General features: G+C 39.7%; 1 protein-coding gene across 2 annotated transcripts in view; it reads right to left on the bottom strand.

The window, feature by feature from the left end:
- NDST2 (N-deacetylase and N-sulfotransferase 2) overlaps positions 1-19,454 on the bottom strand; it is a 135,317-nt gene that overhangs the window by 91,272 nt on the left and 24,591 nt on the right. The window contains exons 2-3 of one of the 2 annotated variants that reach the window (XM_082286647.1): positions 15,843-15,921; positions 671-1,097 (exon numbers count right to left, since the gene is read on the bottom strand). The gene's annotated coding sequence lies outside the window, so the exon portion shown is untranslated. The remainder of the gene's footprint in view (positions 1-670; positions 1,098-15,842; positions 15,922-19,454) is intronic. The other variant, XM_082286646.1, reaches the window with a different exon arrangement.

Genomic DNA, 19,454 nt, shown 5'->3' with positions numbered 1-19,454 from the left:
TATGTTTGTGGAATGCTTCTACTTGGAAACAGTGCTAGAACTTAATTTTAAAGTCATAACATCATCTTTTACTTCCAGATGCAAAATCCACACATCTATTAAACAATGCCAGGTATTCACTTCTCACAAACCACCATTATGTGATCATCAGTCAAAACAACCCCTCCTTTAAACAGGACAGGCTTAAGCCTTTCAGTATAGGCTGAAGATTTTCCTGATATCCTCTAAAAACTACAGTTATCTTGCATGAAAAGTAATAAATAACAACAAAGAAATATTTTCTGTATAATTTTACAGAGCTATCATTTAAATTTTTCTGCTTTGCAGCTCCATTTCATGCACATCAACAAAATCATATTTCAACCCTGGGCCTGCCAATATGCACAATTCCATGTATTTGTTATTAAAAGGTACCTTATTCAGAAATCTGTTTTGACAATGCACTACCGATGCCACACATAGGCAGTCAGTGCATACAGGGACTGCTGGAATCCCACTAAACACAGAGTCTCCTGCTAACTTCAGCATCGCAGCCAGGAAACCACGCAAGTCAGACTGCAGCAAAGAAATGCTTTCACACACTTCTGGTGTGATGTGGACTTGGATAAAGAGGTATATATGAGAGGAACAGATTATGCCAGAGCATTTATTGTGTTCATTCATTCCTTACCTTTCCCTTTACATTGCAGAGGTTACATCACCCCTTGAAACAGTCATAAGCAGCAACAAATTTCACATGAATCCTTTTTTCCCTGGGTGTTCTGGGGAAGCAAGAACATGCACTCAAGTGAGCATTCATGCCTCAGTCAGCCTGAGGACAAGGCTCTGCACCGAAGTCCTTAAGACCTTCTCACGGCTGCTGATTTCATCCACAAACTGAAAGAGCATCTCAGCAGGACACTGCCAGCCTTCTTTTCAGCTCCCACTCACTGACTGCCAGTCTCTGGCAAGTGAAATGTCAAGAACCAGGCAGGGGCGGCGTTTGGAGAAGGAGGGGTAAGAGATTCTCACCATCCATCAACCTCAAAACCTATTCAGCCGACAACTTGAATGGAACAGGCATTTCATTCTCCATGGTAACAAGAGATGGAAGGAGGCTGGAGAAAAAAAAAAAGAGAGAGAGTACAGACCCGGGAAAATCTGACGTTGAAGACGCAGGAAAAGTTGCAAACTTTGCAACTTCTCTTTGCTGCGCAAGTTGCATGCAGAAGAGAGAAAAGCCCTTTCCTTGCCTACACAGTCTGAGACAAGCTGTCCCATGCCATGATGAGGTGTCCTTTCTGTGAGCAATGTATTGATGTGGGGGGAGGAAATCCCTTATTCTGCACCAGTCCTACCCAGAGGAAAGACAAATGCCTTCTGAACATTGGAAATTTGGGAAAACTGCAGATTATTGCCCCCCAGAAAACAGCACTGTCTGAAAGGGAAAAGATACGATCGTTCCCTGTACAGTACTTCTTGTCTACAGATCAAAGCCACTGATGCCGATTCAGTCTGTGCGCCAGCGCTGACCACAAACCGGAGTGGAGGATTAACATCGCTCTTTGTCTGCTTTGCATCTTACATGGAAGAAAATGTTTGTTACTTCTGTTATGCCAAACCACTCAGATGCACAGATAAAAACAACGTATTTATTTATTCTTTTCCAAGGCACACCAAAATGAAGCATGGAAGCAGACAAACTTAAAATTCGGGCAGCACCTTTGCCAGTCTCAAGGGATCTCATGGTAAGTCAATTCTTATTAATATTTCAGGCCTGGTCATCTTCTGAACTTTTTTTCCTGCTATTTTACATTCATAACTGGAGCTGTCACAGCCAGAATGTGCACAACAGGGAAATTACATTTAGATTCACGCACGTTTCTGTTCCAAGCTGGCCCCATGCAGCTACTGAAAAGAGTCTCTGGCTAAAGCACTTACACAAGATAACCCAACAAAGCACTGAAAAGCTCTGTAAATCCTGGCTGCTGCCATCTTATTTTTTCTCAGTTCTTTACACTGATTCTTTCCTGAAGAACACATTTAAATCTCCCTCCCCCATGCAAACCCACAACCTCTCAATTTGGAGTTTGTTCTCACTTTTGTATTGTATATGGGACATGCTGGTGGTGTGTTACTTTTTTAATAACCTATATTATTATCTATACAATGAGCTTTTTGTTAAAGGTGACCTGCAGAGTTGTTTTGAGTTCTCCCAGTAGTCCTTACGTATCAACAAATATGTTTAAGATCATAGTTTTTAAAAAACTATGTATTTTTCTTCATTGTACTCATTTTAATTTTGGATAGGCAGCTTTCAATTTCTCACGTCTTTACCATTAATGACATTGCAACCCATAAGACATCTTAATACACAACCCTGCCCACTGAATTTCAGCCTTTATCCACACCAATAATTTCAAAGCCATGTGAATACATTCTTGCTTTCAAAAATCACCTTCCTCCTCTGAAAAAATTTGTTTCATTTTCTCCTCTGTCTTCCAAGACTGACTCTTGGAAAAACCAAAAGGGGACCTCAGCAGGAACAATCCTACAGTCACCTGCTACTTGTTCTCCAACTTATCTTCCTGAGACAGTCTTTTCTTTAGGCAAAGGGGGGCATATTTACCTTTTGAAATGTAGTTCAGGTCCATGGCTTAGAACTATTTTCCCTTTTTCCTGAAGACTTTAACAAGAAAATGAGAAATGAGACTGCTCCATTCTCTCTCTCCCAGCTAAAGCCAACTAAAGTGGGAGTGACACACACCTCAGACGGAAGATGTCAGCCTCCTACAACTCTACATAAGCAAATAAATGCTGTTAAATGCACCCACATGATTGGATGAATTCAGTTCTTTTCAGCTAGTTTTGAAGATATTTCAGAATTCCAAGGAGGTATTTCCATCCCATTTAAAATATATTCATTCTACCCACATCTATTAAGATCAGGGCATTTATCATAAAAAGCTTTTTATATTCCTTTCACTGAACGATCTCAGAGTACTTTGTTATTTTGCTTTGTTGCAGGAGCACAAAAAGGAAAGAATGTATTTTTGCCAATCGCCACCAAGCAGAATCATCTTCTCTGCGCTTGCTGTTCACTGAGTTTCACCTTGATCCTCTTGAAAGCTTGAAAGCATTGTTGTTTATCTGCAGCTCAGGGAAGGGATTTTTTTTTTTCTCTATGAAGTTGATTCTAATGTACTTCAAAGAGTTGCCATCTATTAACATTATCCACTTGTCTTCCTGTGATTCAAAAACTATACTCACAGAAACGAAGAGCTTTCCGAAATCTGTTCTAGCAGCATGCTTTAGGCAAGAAAGAAGACACCGACAATGTTACCAATATTCAGAAACATGACAAAAACTAGTCCAAGAGCATAGAGTCATACCAACCACAGTGCCCACTGTGTGCTCTCTTTCAGCCACCAGAAGGGAAACGTTGATGTGTCTCAACAATGGCATACACAGAGACACACACCTTGGAAACAAATCTACTATGAATTGGCTAAAACTAGTATCTCAACAGGCACCCTACTGAGAGGTACTGAAGTGAAGGGTGAAGCATGCCCACACATAATCAAGGCCTTATCCAGCTTCCAAAACAGAAGAATAAACAGTACAGTACAGCCAAGATTCAAAGGACTGCCCACCATGTGTGCCTGCCAGGCAATAATAAAAGCTGAAATACATCAATAGCTTCAGGCTAGCTGAGAATGAAGCTGACTTGAGTTCTGATCAAGTTTGGTGGTCTCCACACAGCTCTTGCATTACAAAAACTACCATCTCAACTGACAGCAATTTTACAGAGAAGTGAACCAGTGGCGAACTTCACTGGGACAGCACTGGCAGCAGCAGACACATCACAGCATCCTGAACTGCACCCGCTCAGGTAACAAATAGATCTGCTGCTGCCACTGCTGTGAGCCTAGAACTAAGTTCACCTTTTTCAAGTAGATGCCTGCTCTGAAAACTTTGCCATGCCTATCAAGAAAATTAACATGTGAAGTGACTTTACTGTAACACAGAATCACAGAATGGGTAAGGTTGGGAAGGGACCACAGTGGGTCATCTGGTCCAACTCATCTGCACAGGCAGGGTCATTCCAGAGCACATTGCACAGGACTGCATCCAGATGGTTCTGAAATATCTCCCGTGAGGGAGACTCCACAGCCTCTCTGGGCAACCTGTTCCAGTGCACAATAACCTGCACAGTAAAGAAATTCTTCTTCATGCTCAAGTGGAACTTCCTGTGCATCAGTTTCTGCCTGTTGCCTCTCACGTCTATTGCCTGACACTACTGAGAAGAGCCTGGACCCATCCTTTCAACACCCTCCCTTCAGATACTTCCAGACATTGATGAGGTCCCCTCTCAGTAGTCTCTTCTGAAGGCTGAACAAGGTACAGCTGCCTTCTTCATAAGAGAGATGCTCCAGTCCCCTTATCCTCTATGTCACCCTCTGCTGGGCCTGCTCCAGGAGCTCCATGTCTCTTCTGGTACTGAGGAGCCCAGAAGTGAGCACAGCACTCCAGATGTGGCCTCACTAGGGCTGGGTAGAGGGGCAGAATCATGTCCTTCGACCTGCTGGCAATGCTCTTCCCAAGGCACCCCAGTACACCAGGTGCTATGACTTAGTAGCAGAATGCTTTCTACAGCTATTCCCTGAAGTACCACATTAAAACAGGGAAACGAGCAATCCTGTTCTACATTAAAAAAAAAAAAAAAAAAAAAGATGCATTAAACCCTAGCAAATGTGTCACATTTTAAGTATTCATCCAGTGATCAACACAGCCAAGACTAAGCCAGAATTTACAATGTTCCAGAGATGATGGCTTTAAAGGTGGTTTAATACACCAGAGAGACACTCCAGCCCCAGACTTCCTGACATGAGAAAATGGTGGAGACCAAATTCTTTCCTGTTCCCACTCCTAACCCTGAGGGAAGCTCAGTCACTCAGATGCATACATACTCACAGAGACTGATACTGTGCCCTAAATTGACACAACAGCAAACATTCCTAGCAGGGACTGGCAGGGCACCCACAAGTCACTCTTCACCAAGAGAATTTCTGGTCCTCAATGCCCTTCTATTTCATATAAGACAGTACTTTTCGGTCCCAGAATAATGACACCAGAAAAGGAAAGAGGGCATTTATCAAGTTGACAGGGCAAAAGACTCAAATACAGTGTTTTAGTTCTGTTTGGTTGGTTGTTTGGGGGTTTTTGTTTGCTTTTTTGGGTTTGATATTTTGGTTTTTTTTTGAAGAAGAAATTTTATTTCTGGGATTAAACAACACATTAACCATCTAATGAATAAACACCCATTTTGATTTCAGGTCAGAAAGCACTCACGATCACAGAAATAATTTATGTTGCTGTTAGCTTAACAGCTTTGAAGTTCCCTTGAATGTCAAAAGTTCATTTGCTGTGGGAAAGGAACATTTATTTTTTGGTGCAACATTCCCAATTTCATCCCATCTTAACAAATGACAAAAACAAAGTACAAATTTACACTTATGAGCATATTGGAATAAAACTCATATTTTACCTGGTTGAAATGCAGCAGTGAGAAAGAACAAGCAAAAAAGACAGATACTCAAAGATTCAGAGAACAAAACAGTAAAAAAATACTACACATGAATTTTTAAAACCATATATTAAAAAGATTTCTGGAAATAAAAAAGGCTGAAAAACATAATTGGATAGCACAAAGAAATCATCCAGACCTCAAAAAATTCTGAGGACAGCACTTTGGAAAGCCAAAGCATCTTGATTTAAATTGACAACCATGGCTGAAGTATCTCTGAGCTATTCTCAATACAAGTGATTTCAAGGTAGGAATGAGTATGGACAGAGTACACAGAGCTGGCCTGATGACACAATGTGTGTGTCATCAGTAAAAGAATACACCATCCACTGAATTAACAGTCATTTCCCACTGCAGACACACCAAAACAGGAGAGGGGCACTTCATGCTTGCAATTTTTTCAAAACGTATTTCTCTAGTAAGCAAAATTATACTAACCCAATAGTTTCCTATTTTCAAGTGTGCCACAAAATTAATCAAAGATAAGACTTTAATAAAAAGCCCTTCAAAAGAAACAGCATTATTCACCATAGAGGTGAAGATTGAAATTTTAACCTACTTGAGGGTAATTTTTTTTTAATTAGTGTTTTAAAAAGTTTTCATAAAATAGGAACTCCCCACTACTTTAGAAACAAAAAGAATAAATGCAAAATCCTTTGCATCACAGGAGTTTCATGTTACCTGAGAGACAAAGAGCAAATGACTGCAAGAGTCCTAACAATTTGTTTGGCTAATGCCATCTAAAACAGCACATAGTCACCTCAATCTGTTATCCAAGAACTTGAAATAGCAGTAAACGTTAATGACACATGGCAAGGTAAAAGCTATCAGCCAAGGAGGGAACAGCTTTTAGAAGAGCATTAAAGGTGTATACATTTTGAACTCTACAATTTTGTATCTGCAGGAAAGGTTTTCAGTATTTCGCATGCAAACATTTTCATGCGAATAAATACGTTTTCCTCTAAACGAAAAGAGTTTACAAGGGCACAATTAGCTTTTTCACCGAGTATAAATCAGACAGCTGCCTGTAATTGAAACCAGGAGCAAAAGACGTATAAGAAGAGATGCTTTCTTCCTTGCAGATGTTTTCCCAAGATTTAAGGGAAAGTTCTACTTCAAGAAATTAACATAATACTAGCTAAATCTACATGGTCTATGGCTTTAATAGGTACATTTACATGTGAATAGCTAGTTTTGGTTTGGGGGTTTTTTTTCTTTTCATTCCCAATTTCCTTTAAGATTTTGTCTATTTCATGTAAGATTAAAAGAGCTACAAAGATTCAGCAAGCCAAATTAAGCACACCATGATACCTCTGCAAATAAAGTTATCTTTCAACAAGCAGCAGAGGGGTCAACAGCAATGAATCAGCACTAACTACTATCACCAGGAGTGCAAAAAAGAAAAACACTACCCCTTCATTCCAAGGGGATCGGAAGAAGCTGTGAATTTAAACCGGTAAGTTTTACAGATGAAGAAATTAAATACGTTTCACATGACAGAGGCATGTCTAAATGTCTGTTTCTGTCCACATTTCATAATGCTACTGAAATCATGTGATGTCCAATGTATCCTTGGGACACAGGACACTACTTAAGGCAAAACACTATGCAATGCCTTAAAACTCCATCAATATAAATAATACAAGAACAATGGGTTGGGGATTTTTTTGGGAGGGGAGCAGTGAAGGAGTGGAGATAACACCAACTAACCAATCTTTTTTTCCACTAAGCCAGCATTTCAACAATTTAAGTATCTATAAATGAACCTGTCTCTTAAGAGGAAACTGATTTAAACTTGAATCATTCTGCAAATAAGATGGCATTAATTAGAACAGATGAGACAATTTTCTTTAGCCTTTCTGCTACAACTAACTTCTTCCATGATTTATTAATCACTTCCCTGTTTTACACAGTGATCCCAGCTGGTAAGGGAAACTTCCCCTTTCTTCAGGTGAATGGAAAACCAGAATCAGTTTTCAACAAGCTGACCAGAACACTTCAGATAAAGAATCATAAATTACGTATTTTTATTCACTCCATTCCCAAGACACCACAATGATAGAAAAACCAGCTGAGGTACTAATGCAGATGTGACCAAAGAGGCCTCAAGGCACAGATAACCAAGTAACTTGTGCAACTTAAAAAGCAACACAAACTCCCAGCTGCTGGCTTCTTCTCCCCCAGTGTAATAAGATGTAACACATATTCAGTTTAAAGTATGATGCCATATTTTGGCTGGAAGGCATAAGAGATATGAATTTAACAATGTGTTAAATTGGAGTGTAGCACCTGTGTCTTACTGTCAGCCTGCTTGATTTCCCCAGGGCTGGAGGATGTGTCTGCCACCTGGAGATGGGCAACACAGCCTGACTTATTCTTTCTAGGCTCTTTCTAGAACTACCTGGGCACAAGGTCCCAAACCTGACTATAGATCCCAGGCACTGTGACAGGGTGGGCAGGAAAAGCACGCTGTAAATCACAGAATTGTTTGGTTGGAAAAGACCTTTAAGATGCAGCCCAACCATTAACCTGGCACTGTCAGGTACACCTAAATCAAACCAAGTGGTGGACTTTGCAGTCCCTAAGTGCCATATCTACACATCTTTTAAATATCTCCAGGTATGGTGACTAAACCTGAATGCTAACCAATGCTTCACAGAAAAAAGTTACGTCTCTGAATGAAAATATGTGACATAATTTACAAGCATCTCTCACATTATCTCCTCTCACTTGCCTGTGCTGATACAAGAACAGTGGGCATACATCACATCTCAGGCAACTGCTTCAAGTGACTGCACGACAGGAAGAAGCATCAACACCAACTACAAAAGGGAACGTTAGGGAAGCTTGTGTCTCCTACAAAACACTTTAAAAAAAACCCCTCTCTGTTGCAGCATGGACTCTAAACCAACATATTGTCTCAAGGAATATTACTTTCAAATGCAAACAATATGATATGTAATGAAAGGTAATAAAGCCTTGTTCCCAGAAAATAAGACAACTGACTGATTTTACCAAAGGAGAAAAGAAGGCTGAAGCTCTCACTAATGGCTTTGTGTCTGAATTTTAATGCTAAAAGCTTCCTGTGCTTTGTTTATGAATTTGGGAGAAATTATGAAGCAGAAGTATGTTACACATTTTCTCACAGGCATGTTGACTTCTACCTTTCCTGTGAAGATAGTCTGCACATTTCAGTTTTCTGTATTTCAAGATTTTATCATCTTTTGGAGCAGCAAGAAAGGAGATGTTGCTGGAAACACCTCATATTATCTAAGATTAACCTTGTGCTCACTGCTTCCCCACACAAATAAATGTCAAAATATCAAACCAAATCTTTCTTCTCTGACCTCCAAGTAAGTACTACTGCTTGAAAAAATATATTCTGTTACTGCTTGAAAAAATCAACTGTATTCCCACCCCCTCAAACCATTCCTCTGTAAAACAGTTCATCTTAAAAATACAATGCTGTCACCTTCCTTTTTCAGGTTTCTGCCATTGCTGTCACTATGGAAACAATCGGAACATCAGATGTGTCAGTAAGCATGATTTATAAAATACAAAAGCACCAAAAGTAGATATTCTACATAAAACCCAATCAAGACAAAATTCACATGTTAGCAAGGAAACATTGACTTTAAAGGACTTTCAATTTCATATGAATTTCTAGGGCAATGCTGCAGTGAGCTATGGCCAAGGAGAGAGCTGCCAGTGCAGCATCATGCATGAAGTCACACAGCCAAAGGCTGCAACAAACTGCTAGGACAAAGGGTGGTAATCAACCCTTTTCCATCCATTTAAAACACAAAAATCCAACAGTAAGGAAAAGTCAGTATATCCCCAAAACATTACACCAACATAAGAAATATGGCAAGATGTACAGGTACTTGTTTCTCTGAGACTCAGAAATAAATTAAGGAAGACCCCTTCAGTTTGTTTTGCCTGTATCTCAATAGTGCATTCAGTCATCTTCCCCTCTGTTCAATCATCTTTGTTCACAGCCGCATCAGAAACAAAGGCAAAGCCAATTACTCATAGCTTCCCAACCAAAGATTTAAAGCAATTCTTAGAGAGACATCAGTTATACAGCTTGGTTGGACAGCTATTCTGTTGAGTTGTAGCCTCAGCAGTGCAAAAGCAGAGTGCTTATTATCGCTGTAAGATGGGGTTCATCCAAACCCCGCATGTGCAGAAGATGCAGTTTTCCCTGCTCCCAAAGCTCAGCACATAACTTCACTTTGACATGTTGACTCAATTATAGCACTCGGGAGCCTCAAGAGAACAAACACAGCTTTTTGAGACACCTCCCTCTCTAACACACACACATTCTCCCTGTGCTTATTTAGAAGCTCGTTGCCTTTTATCATCACACTATTCTCTCATATGTTACACTAATGCACCTACCCACTTCATGCTCCTGCTTTTCCTCACCTCTACTGTCTTGGAAAGTAAGCAACTACTGTACATCAAATTCAGCTACTGAGGTTACAATACAGACAACAAAAGCAAGAGGGACCTCTTCTTATGACAAGATAAAACATTTCAGCTCAAGAAAAAAAGAGCAAGAAAACAGCTCAAACACAAGTTAGAGTCATAGAGAACTAGGAGAAGAGAGAAACAGACATGAAGCTGTAAACCACTTTTAAAACATTATGGATCCAAAAGAATAAATGCATACTTTTCTTAAAAACTACATGGCAAACAGTAAGCCCCAGGTGCCATTCCAGGTTGGGAAGACAATTTGCCAACTAGTCAGTGCTGCACAGCTGACCCTGAGACTGCTTGCTGCCTTTAGGACTTGGCTGAAGGACTTCAGCACACTTACTGCCTTTGATGCTACATGCACATAGAGCAAATTCCCTTACATTCAGAGTCCCTTAAGTGGCTCAGTAAAAGAAACAGTCTAGAGTATTCTTGTCTTAAAAACGCTGGTTTTGACTGGCTATCTTGAGGACAGTTGGAAATTTATCAGATTTTTCACTTTTGTACTCCGAGATGGAGATAGTCCCTTCCTCACTTGAAACCTATGTTTTTGATTTCTAACTTCCAAGACATGAGATTACATGCTTTGTCTGAGCTTTCCTATATTAGACTGAAGAAGTCAGATGGAATGAATTCAGACAGCAACTGCAAGGAGAGAATGATTTGGAATTCTGAACTATCAAGAGGGCAAGGAAGAACAAAAGTTATAAATTATAGAACTGAGTGAAAAGGTAGAGCAGAGGACAAAGTAAGATGAATTTATTAAGTCTTTTGTGGGAGCCCCCCTTCTACAAAAAACTTCTTCTAAAAACAGTGAATTTTGATGCGCTATTTCCCTGTAGTTAATGATATTAGTTCACAAAATCAGGAAACTGTATGATAGTAAAGAGGACAATTCAGAGCTGGAGTTTATGTTGGCCAAATATTGGACAATTTTAAATAAGCCACTCCACCTTTTTGAAAAGTTTCAATAAAAGCTAAATTCAAATATTCATAGAAACAAACAGTTTTCAGAAATCGACTCTCACATTGTAGTGTGTGAGTTTATATCTGTTTTCTATCTGGCTCTTTTTATTCCTCTTTTCTATCAGACATGCATGCCTGATAGGCTTTAAATTACCTATGCTGAAGTATTCAATATTTTTTTAAAGTTAGAATCATACGTATCTGGTACTGTGGTACTTCTCATTTGTGTATGTAGCTCTCTGCCCTTCCTTCTCCTGTATCCTTTCCTGGCATTTAAAGTGACCACAAAACACTGCACATTGAAGTCCAGGTAATGAACAGTATCTACACAATATTTTCAGTATTATCACCTACTGTACATTTCTAAGCACAATTTCTAGTACATTTCTAAGACCATAAATCGGTTACTCCAATCAGCCTGATACTAATTACACTGTGTCCTCTAGCGAAGACTGCTCTTAAGACTCTGAACAACCACCAAAGTCAGTGCAACAACACCAAGGTGAAAAAAACCAAGGGATAAAGAATTTTTGCATGTACTGTATGACTTCTGCAGAACTGAATATGTCACTGAGATCAGTAGGAGAGATTATAAAATCCCTTGATATACACAGAAGGAGCTTTTACTCTTCAGGCATTTAGAAAGAAAGCCAAAGACACAGCAAACTCAGGTAAACTTTTTTCTGAATAAGAAGTCTACACCACGATTTAAGGTAATTGAGCTTACTACATACTGACTTTCTAGCTGTAAAAAGTCGATTTTACCTTTTCTTAATACATTCACATAAACAAGTTTTCAGCAGTCAGCATGTGAAACTCTTGCCCTCCACATGCCTTGGGAAAAAGTCAGGGGCAGGAAAACTATTTCAATATTTCCTCGTGATGGTGAATGTAACAAAAATAAAAAACTGATTTTACCAGACAGTAAAACAAGTACTTTGTATTAATGGAGAAAAGTACCCTGAAAGGGTCCTTAACCTCACTGCATGCCCTATAAACTCAATGTGGCAAACATGTGCTACGTACAGAAGAGTTTCACTATCTGTGATACCACTGAAAAAGACAGGATTATAGGTCTTGTTTATAAAATGGTACACAGAGGAAGCTAATGTAGAACTGGAGAGGAGAAGGCAATCCTGTTTAATGGAAAAATGCACCTGAAGTCTGAAACACATACACATTTAATCTTCTTGGGCTGTTCTTGCTTAGTATAACCAGAAAATAAAATTTTATCTATTACCTCTTCCCTTCTTTGCTTATTGATTGGTGAATTGAATATCATCTTCTCACTCTGGGTTCTTAGAGCTCCTTTTTAATAGATTAATGAAAATAGAAAAGTCACAACATCGAATAGCAAACATTTGCTATTTTCTTGGACTTCCATGCATTTTCTAACACCACCCTGAACTAGAAAATACTCTTCACAGACATGCCCAAGGTTCACATGCAGTATAATGGAGCCACAAGTGTTGAGACTGAACTTGCTTCCAACATTCTGATACTCTGTAATAGAGCAACAAGAAGGCAAATAAGCTTCAGAAGACCTATTTATTTTGGAAACTGACACTGATTCTCAGTCACCTAACAGTTGTCTTCAAAGAAAATAAACAAAATTCAAAAGCTCCTACTGATTCTGGAGGAACCAGTGCTGATCAGGAGCCAGCACTTAATACTGCCTACATCCAAACACAGCTCTCTTGGAGTCCAGCAGGCTCTCTAGAGGAATCACACACTACTAGAACCGCTGTCAAAATCAACACGTAAAACCAGGTCCCCACTGTACATGGTACACCCCAGTTATTTCAAAAATCCCTTCATATTACCATAAGACAACCTGTTTGGTAAAAATGTCAAGTGGCAAAAAAGACAGGATAAAATGTAACTTATTGCTCGGTAAATAAAATAATTCTATGAATGAATTGCATTGATGACATTTGTGCCCTTTTTCTTTGGCATAAATATAGTAGTTACCCTGCTGAGAAAACAAAACCTCTAAATCCAAATGAAGTTTGCCATCCATTCAAGGAAAGAGTAAGATGACAATCATGTGGCATACATTTATCACATATTTAATGCAGTTCTGGAAACTGGAGACTGTCAGCAATAAGCGCAGTGGAAGAAGCTAGACAAAACAAAAGGAAACACCTGAAAGCATGACTGTTGGCAAAGAGTTATTCCCAAGGAAGAGCTGAGGAAGTAAGGACAGCACCTCTCAGAAATTTTTCAGACCCAACACACATTCAAAGCTACTACTTTGTGGAATCTCCCTCCTCCTCTTGCTAGTTCATGGGAAATTTCATCTCTGCCAAACAAATCAAGGGAAACTGAACTGCAAATTCCATTAACTTGAACTCTGAGACAGCAACTCGGCTACTGTGAGTCACTGACAGCTGGAACAATCCTGCCAGCTTGGGAGAGACACCAAATTTAGTGCAATATCCACCCTCATACACTCTAGTCCACAATAGCCAGCGCATCTGCAAGGAATCACAAGGATACTACTGCTTACTGGAGAAGGAGATGTCTGGTTGAAAAAGATTCCTCAGAAGGAAGGGCCTGCTTCAGGCAGCTACTGCTAATACAGCCCTATATGCCCAGAGCTCTCAGCAGAACAGAACTCCTTGTTCAAATCTGGTGTTTCCAACACAGACGTCCCAAACTTTTTCCTGTCCCTGAACTTCTGGTGTGAGTGAGAATCTCAAAAGGGGTCTTAGAAAGTTTTCCTGCAGTAAACCTATGTACTTACAATCAGTTCCAAATCATCAGTTCTCTTGGTATGGAAAAGGAAGCAAAAATGCAGTACGCCAATTAAGGACTCCAAAGATCCCTCTACAGAATCTATGGGTATCAAGAAAGATATTTAAGCCTTCCTGCATCACAAATCACAGCACAAAGAAACAGTTACTACCAAACAGGAGAGATGAGCAATCAGCTTCTTTCGATACCTAAAACTACATCACTAAATCCAGTGATTCTTGTATCTCTGGTCTCATCAGGCTGTCTGATTAAAAAAATCAGACTTGTGCATTATATATTGCTTTTGTAGCTGCACAAAGTCACTAAACACCTACAGTTCAGCCAATTACATGGATACGGCAGAGGGCACACAGTAACTCATTTAGAAGGGTGAGAGAAATGACAAGAGGGAAGAAGCAACTTGATGCAGATTCCTTAAACTACATATTTTATAAAAGCATCGCATTGGGAAATAAAGTTAAGGGAGTTTGCTTGGGATGGGGGAAGGCTGCTTCTTTTTAAGGAATCCATGTTTTCTAAAGGACAAGCACAACACCACATGGATGGTCCGTAACCACCCTTACAGTTTTCAACACATAAGATTTGCCTGCTTTTAGGGCCTTGTCTACAAAAGCAAGCTTTAGAAGAAAAAAGCCAAAATGCCATTTCCAACTCAGCTCAGTTGTACCACTAAGTCTCACATGACTTAGCCACTAATGGTAGAAAGACCAAAAATGCTTAGCCTCAAGAGTACCAGGGTAATTGCTGAACTCGACCTTATTAGAAACGATTACTCTCTACAACCCCACAGGTACAGAGAATTATTCTTTATGATTATTTAATAAAATTGCAACTTCATAACAGGACAGATCCTTACATCTACCTGCCACCTCTTAAATTAAAATTATTCCTTGCTTGCAAATCTTTCTTCATATTGTATTCCTCATGATTGCTCCTCACCACTTCCCAATAGAGGAAACATGCCAAACCTAACTGTAATCTTAAATTCGATGCATACTGCTGCATCAAATGTCATCCAGGGACACATTTCTGACACACAGAACTACTTCTGGAGCTGTATGCAGTAGACTACTGATATTAGTGTCCTTCAGTTAGGAGACTGCAAGAGTCCTTAGTCACACAGGTTTTTCTCATTACAATCACAGAGCAAGAGAATCACAGAGCAAGAGAATCACAGAGCAAGATCTTGCTTTATCAGACAAATTTATCTATACACAAAAAGAGGAGAAGAATCTTGCCTTGCCTTTCATGGTTTCAAAGATACACCCTGAAATTTAGCAAGTTGATGATTAATACAGTCTTACGGAAAACAGATTAATATAGGCATTACAATATCACATTTACTTTCACCTACCCTTCTTTAGAGTACTAATAACTTTCTATAAACAAAGTTTTGTTTATTTCCTATAAACCAAGTTTGACACTCCCCTTAGTCACTGCACTTTTGCATGCCTGGCACACTCAGTATTTCACTGACTGCAGGGGAAGGTTTCGAAAAACTGCTGGTAAGTACTCACAGCAAAGCAATGCCATTAAACTTATTCCCCATCTTATAAATAGTCTTGTCAATCTGATAAAAGCCTGTTCAGTTAATGCTCAGGTACCTCAGCTACCTTCAGAAGCTAGTTGATGTGGCAAACGTAAAATTTGATGAAAAATTCACACAACTATGTAGAAAACAGGTAGTCATGCATGCCTCTCAGCCATCCCTTTCCATGTAGAATACAGGGTGGGTATTGTATTTTTATCACTGTTTATTTTCAGGGTCTCAGAGATTTCTCTAGGTCTAAATTCAGATCTGTTCAAGAGATGAAACATGCCTACCTTTCAGCTTCTGCAGCCTCCAATGCTGCAGAATACCACACAATTTACACTAAACCAGAGTCTCACAGTGCTTCGATGGCTGACGCTCACAATTTTATGAGCTGGTAGATTAGACTTTCTCCACTGCAAACCTAAATACAGTTTAAGGTGACAGGCTTGGCAAGTCTGAATTTATCAGTTGGCAAGTCTGAATTTATCAGTTCCTCTGAACATAAACCTGCATCAAAGAGGATGGAAGTTAAGCACTCACCTTTTCAGCAGTGCCTTTGTTCAGAAGCCAACACACAGAGCAAAGTCAACAATGCCTGGCTCACAAGTACACCCTCCAGCTGGGAAAAAAAAAAAGCAGAACGGGTCTAGATTAGAGATACACAGGAAAGAAAGATCAAAGAGTACTTTATTTTATACATGTATGAAGAGCATTGCACAAGGGCTGTGTGACCAACCACTTTGTTCTAAACAGAAAATATTCAGTAACACAGTGCACACACTATTGTGTCTCCCTAAAACATGTCAAGTGAAAGCAAAGGCAGTATTTCTCAATCACTGAAACCAGCCCCCAAGTATATAAAAGGAAAAGCAGGAGGCAAAGAATATGCTAAGAAACCTTGGTTTGTTTTAAGAGTTGACAGTCCACCAGGCAAGAGAGTTCTAATTTCCATTACTGTAACTGACAGACATCTTGGCTTTAAATTTCACACAAATAGATTTCTTCGTAATGAGAAAGTTAAAACATGCCCCCGTAGGAAGTCCTCAATACCACAGCTCAGACAGCAACTGAAATTCTTGTGCAGACTGCATAACAGCAGAATCATAGAATATTCTGACTTGGAAGAGACCCACAAGGATGGTCGAGTCCAGCTCGTAAGTGAATGGCCCATACAGGGATCAAACCCACAGCCTTGGTGTTATTAGCACCATGCTCTGACCAACTGAGCTGATCTTGGGGATATGTAGAGACCACATACAGAAATTAAATGGAACAACATAAATTGCTTTCTCATAGTTCTGTTTGAAAACAAAGATTCTGGGTAGAAACAAAGACTGGTACACTTTCCAAATTCTTTAAATCATCTCTTCAAATTAATTCCAGGGCTGCCTTCCACCCTACAGGAATCACCCAGCAAATGCCAAGCATAGGCAAGTCCTTTCTCATGTAAGTCAGGGTCTCGGGCAGCAGCTCATGTGATGACTCCTCATTGTCCACCTCCACCACACCAGAGCCCAGCAGGCAGCTGGCACCTACCCAGACAAGAGGCTGCTGAGGGGAGCAGTGAACCTGAACACATTTTACTATTTACCCTATCACCACAGCCAAACAGCAGCTTAGGGCTGCCCCCCATCCGTTCAGATGCAGCCAAACTGACTCTGTGAATGGAATTTTAAGACGCATTTTATTTCATTAAGGAAAAATTCTCTGCTGCCTTCCTCCACATTAAAGAATGTCCTGTCCATGCCATCCCATCATGTGCAGGCTGGCCACACGTAACACAAACGGTAACCCACAGTCCGGGAGCTCCCTTAACCTTCACCCACCTAGATGCAAACAGAAACAAACCAGTACAACGAGACCTCTATATCCGGTATTAGTTTGCTCCCATTTATCTGCAACTACAGCTTTGAAGCAGAACGTAGCAAGACACCATTCTTGAAAATTCATTCCCGAAACTTACTCACCTTTCTTCTTCCCTTATACCTTTTCATACTGTTTGCCCAACTGTTCCTTTTTTAAACATTTTTTTTCCTAAAGAAAGGTAGCATATAAGATTGGTATGCAATAAGGCAGATTTGAATCAGCAGGAAGCATTAGGGAGGCAATATTAAAGAGCTAAGAAAGGCTGCCAACTTGCCCTAATACCTCAAAAGCAAACATAAATTAAATGGGTAAAAGAGATTTCCAAATTATTCAATCTATTCTCATTAGAAAACTGACTCTTTGATGTTAGATTATTTCCTGAATCTTTCTACCAGTCTTCTGTATTACATATTTGTTTTTTTGTATTTGTTCTTCCAACCTTTCCGTTGGGCAGACTATTCCATACTTTAATATATTTTATAATCTCATTCCCTTGTTTCTAGTTATGCCCCGTACTCACTTAATTAGTTTCTATCTTCCAAGTACATGCCTTTCAAATATTTGTAGACTCTTATCACATCTCTCAGCTACACTTCTGCTTATCATATAGCCCAAGCAGGCATGTGTGCCTGTGGGTCCCTTGGTCTGTACTCCTTTGTCATTTGTCCCTCCACTTTCTTCAGTTCATTTATACCTGTCTAGAAACAAGAAGTTTGGACCTGTACAACTGGCTAGTTAACTCTCACACAGTTGTTCAAGAAGGAACTTCTCTTTAATTTTTATAACCCAAAACCACATTAATTTACCTCTTGCTACCATGACACATCTGTAAACTGATTTATCTGCTTCGCAGCTACTCACTCCAAAGGTTTTTGGTGCTTGAAAACACTAGTGTTTTTCCAGTTTCACTCCTACCCTGGAGCACTCACAAACACGTTTCCAGTTAAACTTTTTTGACTGAATTCTCCCCAGTGCCTCCCCACAAATGGGAAGTACTTTATTTTGATATTCTCTGATTAGTTCTACTATCTCTAGGTCCTCTGTTAGTGTCTTCATCTACCTCTAATTCACTTCTAACATTCGGCATCTTACAAGTTTAGAAAGACCCCAGCCTATAATAAAGGTGTAAATCCATACATTTTTTGGTAAGATACAACAATACAAGAACTCCACATGGCTAAATACACTTTTTTTCAGCACTACTATATTTACATTTCTGTGACTTCCTGTGATTTCCTACTCTCAGCCTAAATTATCTAATGCAAAAGTAAAAGACCAAAACACACAATCTGATGTCTCTTAAGTCAGTTATGATACACAGTTAAGCCAGTGGTGCAGTCAGAAGGCAGCAGCTGTCTCTCCCTTCCCTTCCCCTCCCCACACATGAACCGGCTGCACATTGCCTTTGTCGTGCTGCCACTGCCCTGAAATGAGCCAGGTTATTTTTCAATTTTAGATTCAGTGCATTGTGCATCTGCACAAATACTTGTAATGGCAATCTGCACAGATTACGCAGGGACAGAAGAGTCGAACTGTGTGAGAACTTACACTGCCGAAAAACATCCATGGGATCCTGTTGAATTCCCACTTGTAAGCATCACCTTAGCATCAGAAAGCAAGCCTGAAATCCTGTAACTGGGAAGTCTGCAAAAACCCAAAGACTTCTCAGGAACAGACAGAAGGAGAATCCTTAAGAGCATGTGAACAGTGAAGATTTCTGCATAGTTGAGGGGACAAGATGAATTGAACACAAGGTAGATCTGTTAAGGAGCTGAATTCTTTCAAGGATTAGAAAAAAACTTGATGGAGTAAAGGAATACAAGAACACATTGTTTACTGGAACTTTTTCAAAAGATTTGGTCAGTCCTTCACAAAGGGCTACTCAAGTCACTGTGCAGGCAAGAAGAACAAAGTACTGTCACAAGCAGGAAACCAGCAAAAAGAAATGAAACAAGAATCACTGATCAGTTCTGAGCGTGGAAGAAGGGTATTTGGGGAGCTCTCAAAGATTAGCATCTATTTTCTTTCAGGTTGTTATTAAATAATTGCAAAAGAAAGCAAAAACTGAAATAAAATTTCATCTGGACACTACTTGAGTGAGGTAGGTCGAACACACAAAATAATGTGTATTATTTTAGGAAATTCTAAGAGAGAGAACTCCTGGGCAGTCCGGGGCCACAGCAACAAAGCAAATGAGAAAAGTAAAAAACTGAAAGAAAGGGAGGTCTTTAATTATGATCTATAAATTTCCTGTAGTTATCCTGTAAAAATTTGTTGTCTGTCAGT

Source organism: Coloeus monedula (assembly GCF_965178545.1).
Source record: "Coloeus monedula genome assembly, chromosome: 8".
In the NCBI taxonomy this organism is placed as follows: domain Eukaryota; kingdom Metazoa; phylum Chordata; class Aves; order Passeriformes; family Corvidae; genus Coloeus; species Coloeus monedula.
The sequence above is the reverse complement of the archived record's forward strand: the minus strand, read 5'-3'. Positions and strand labels throughout refer to the sequence as shown.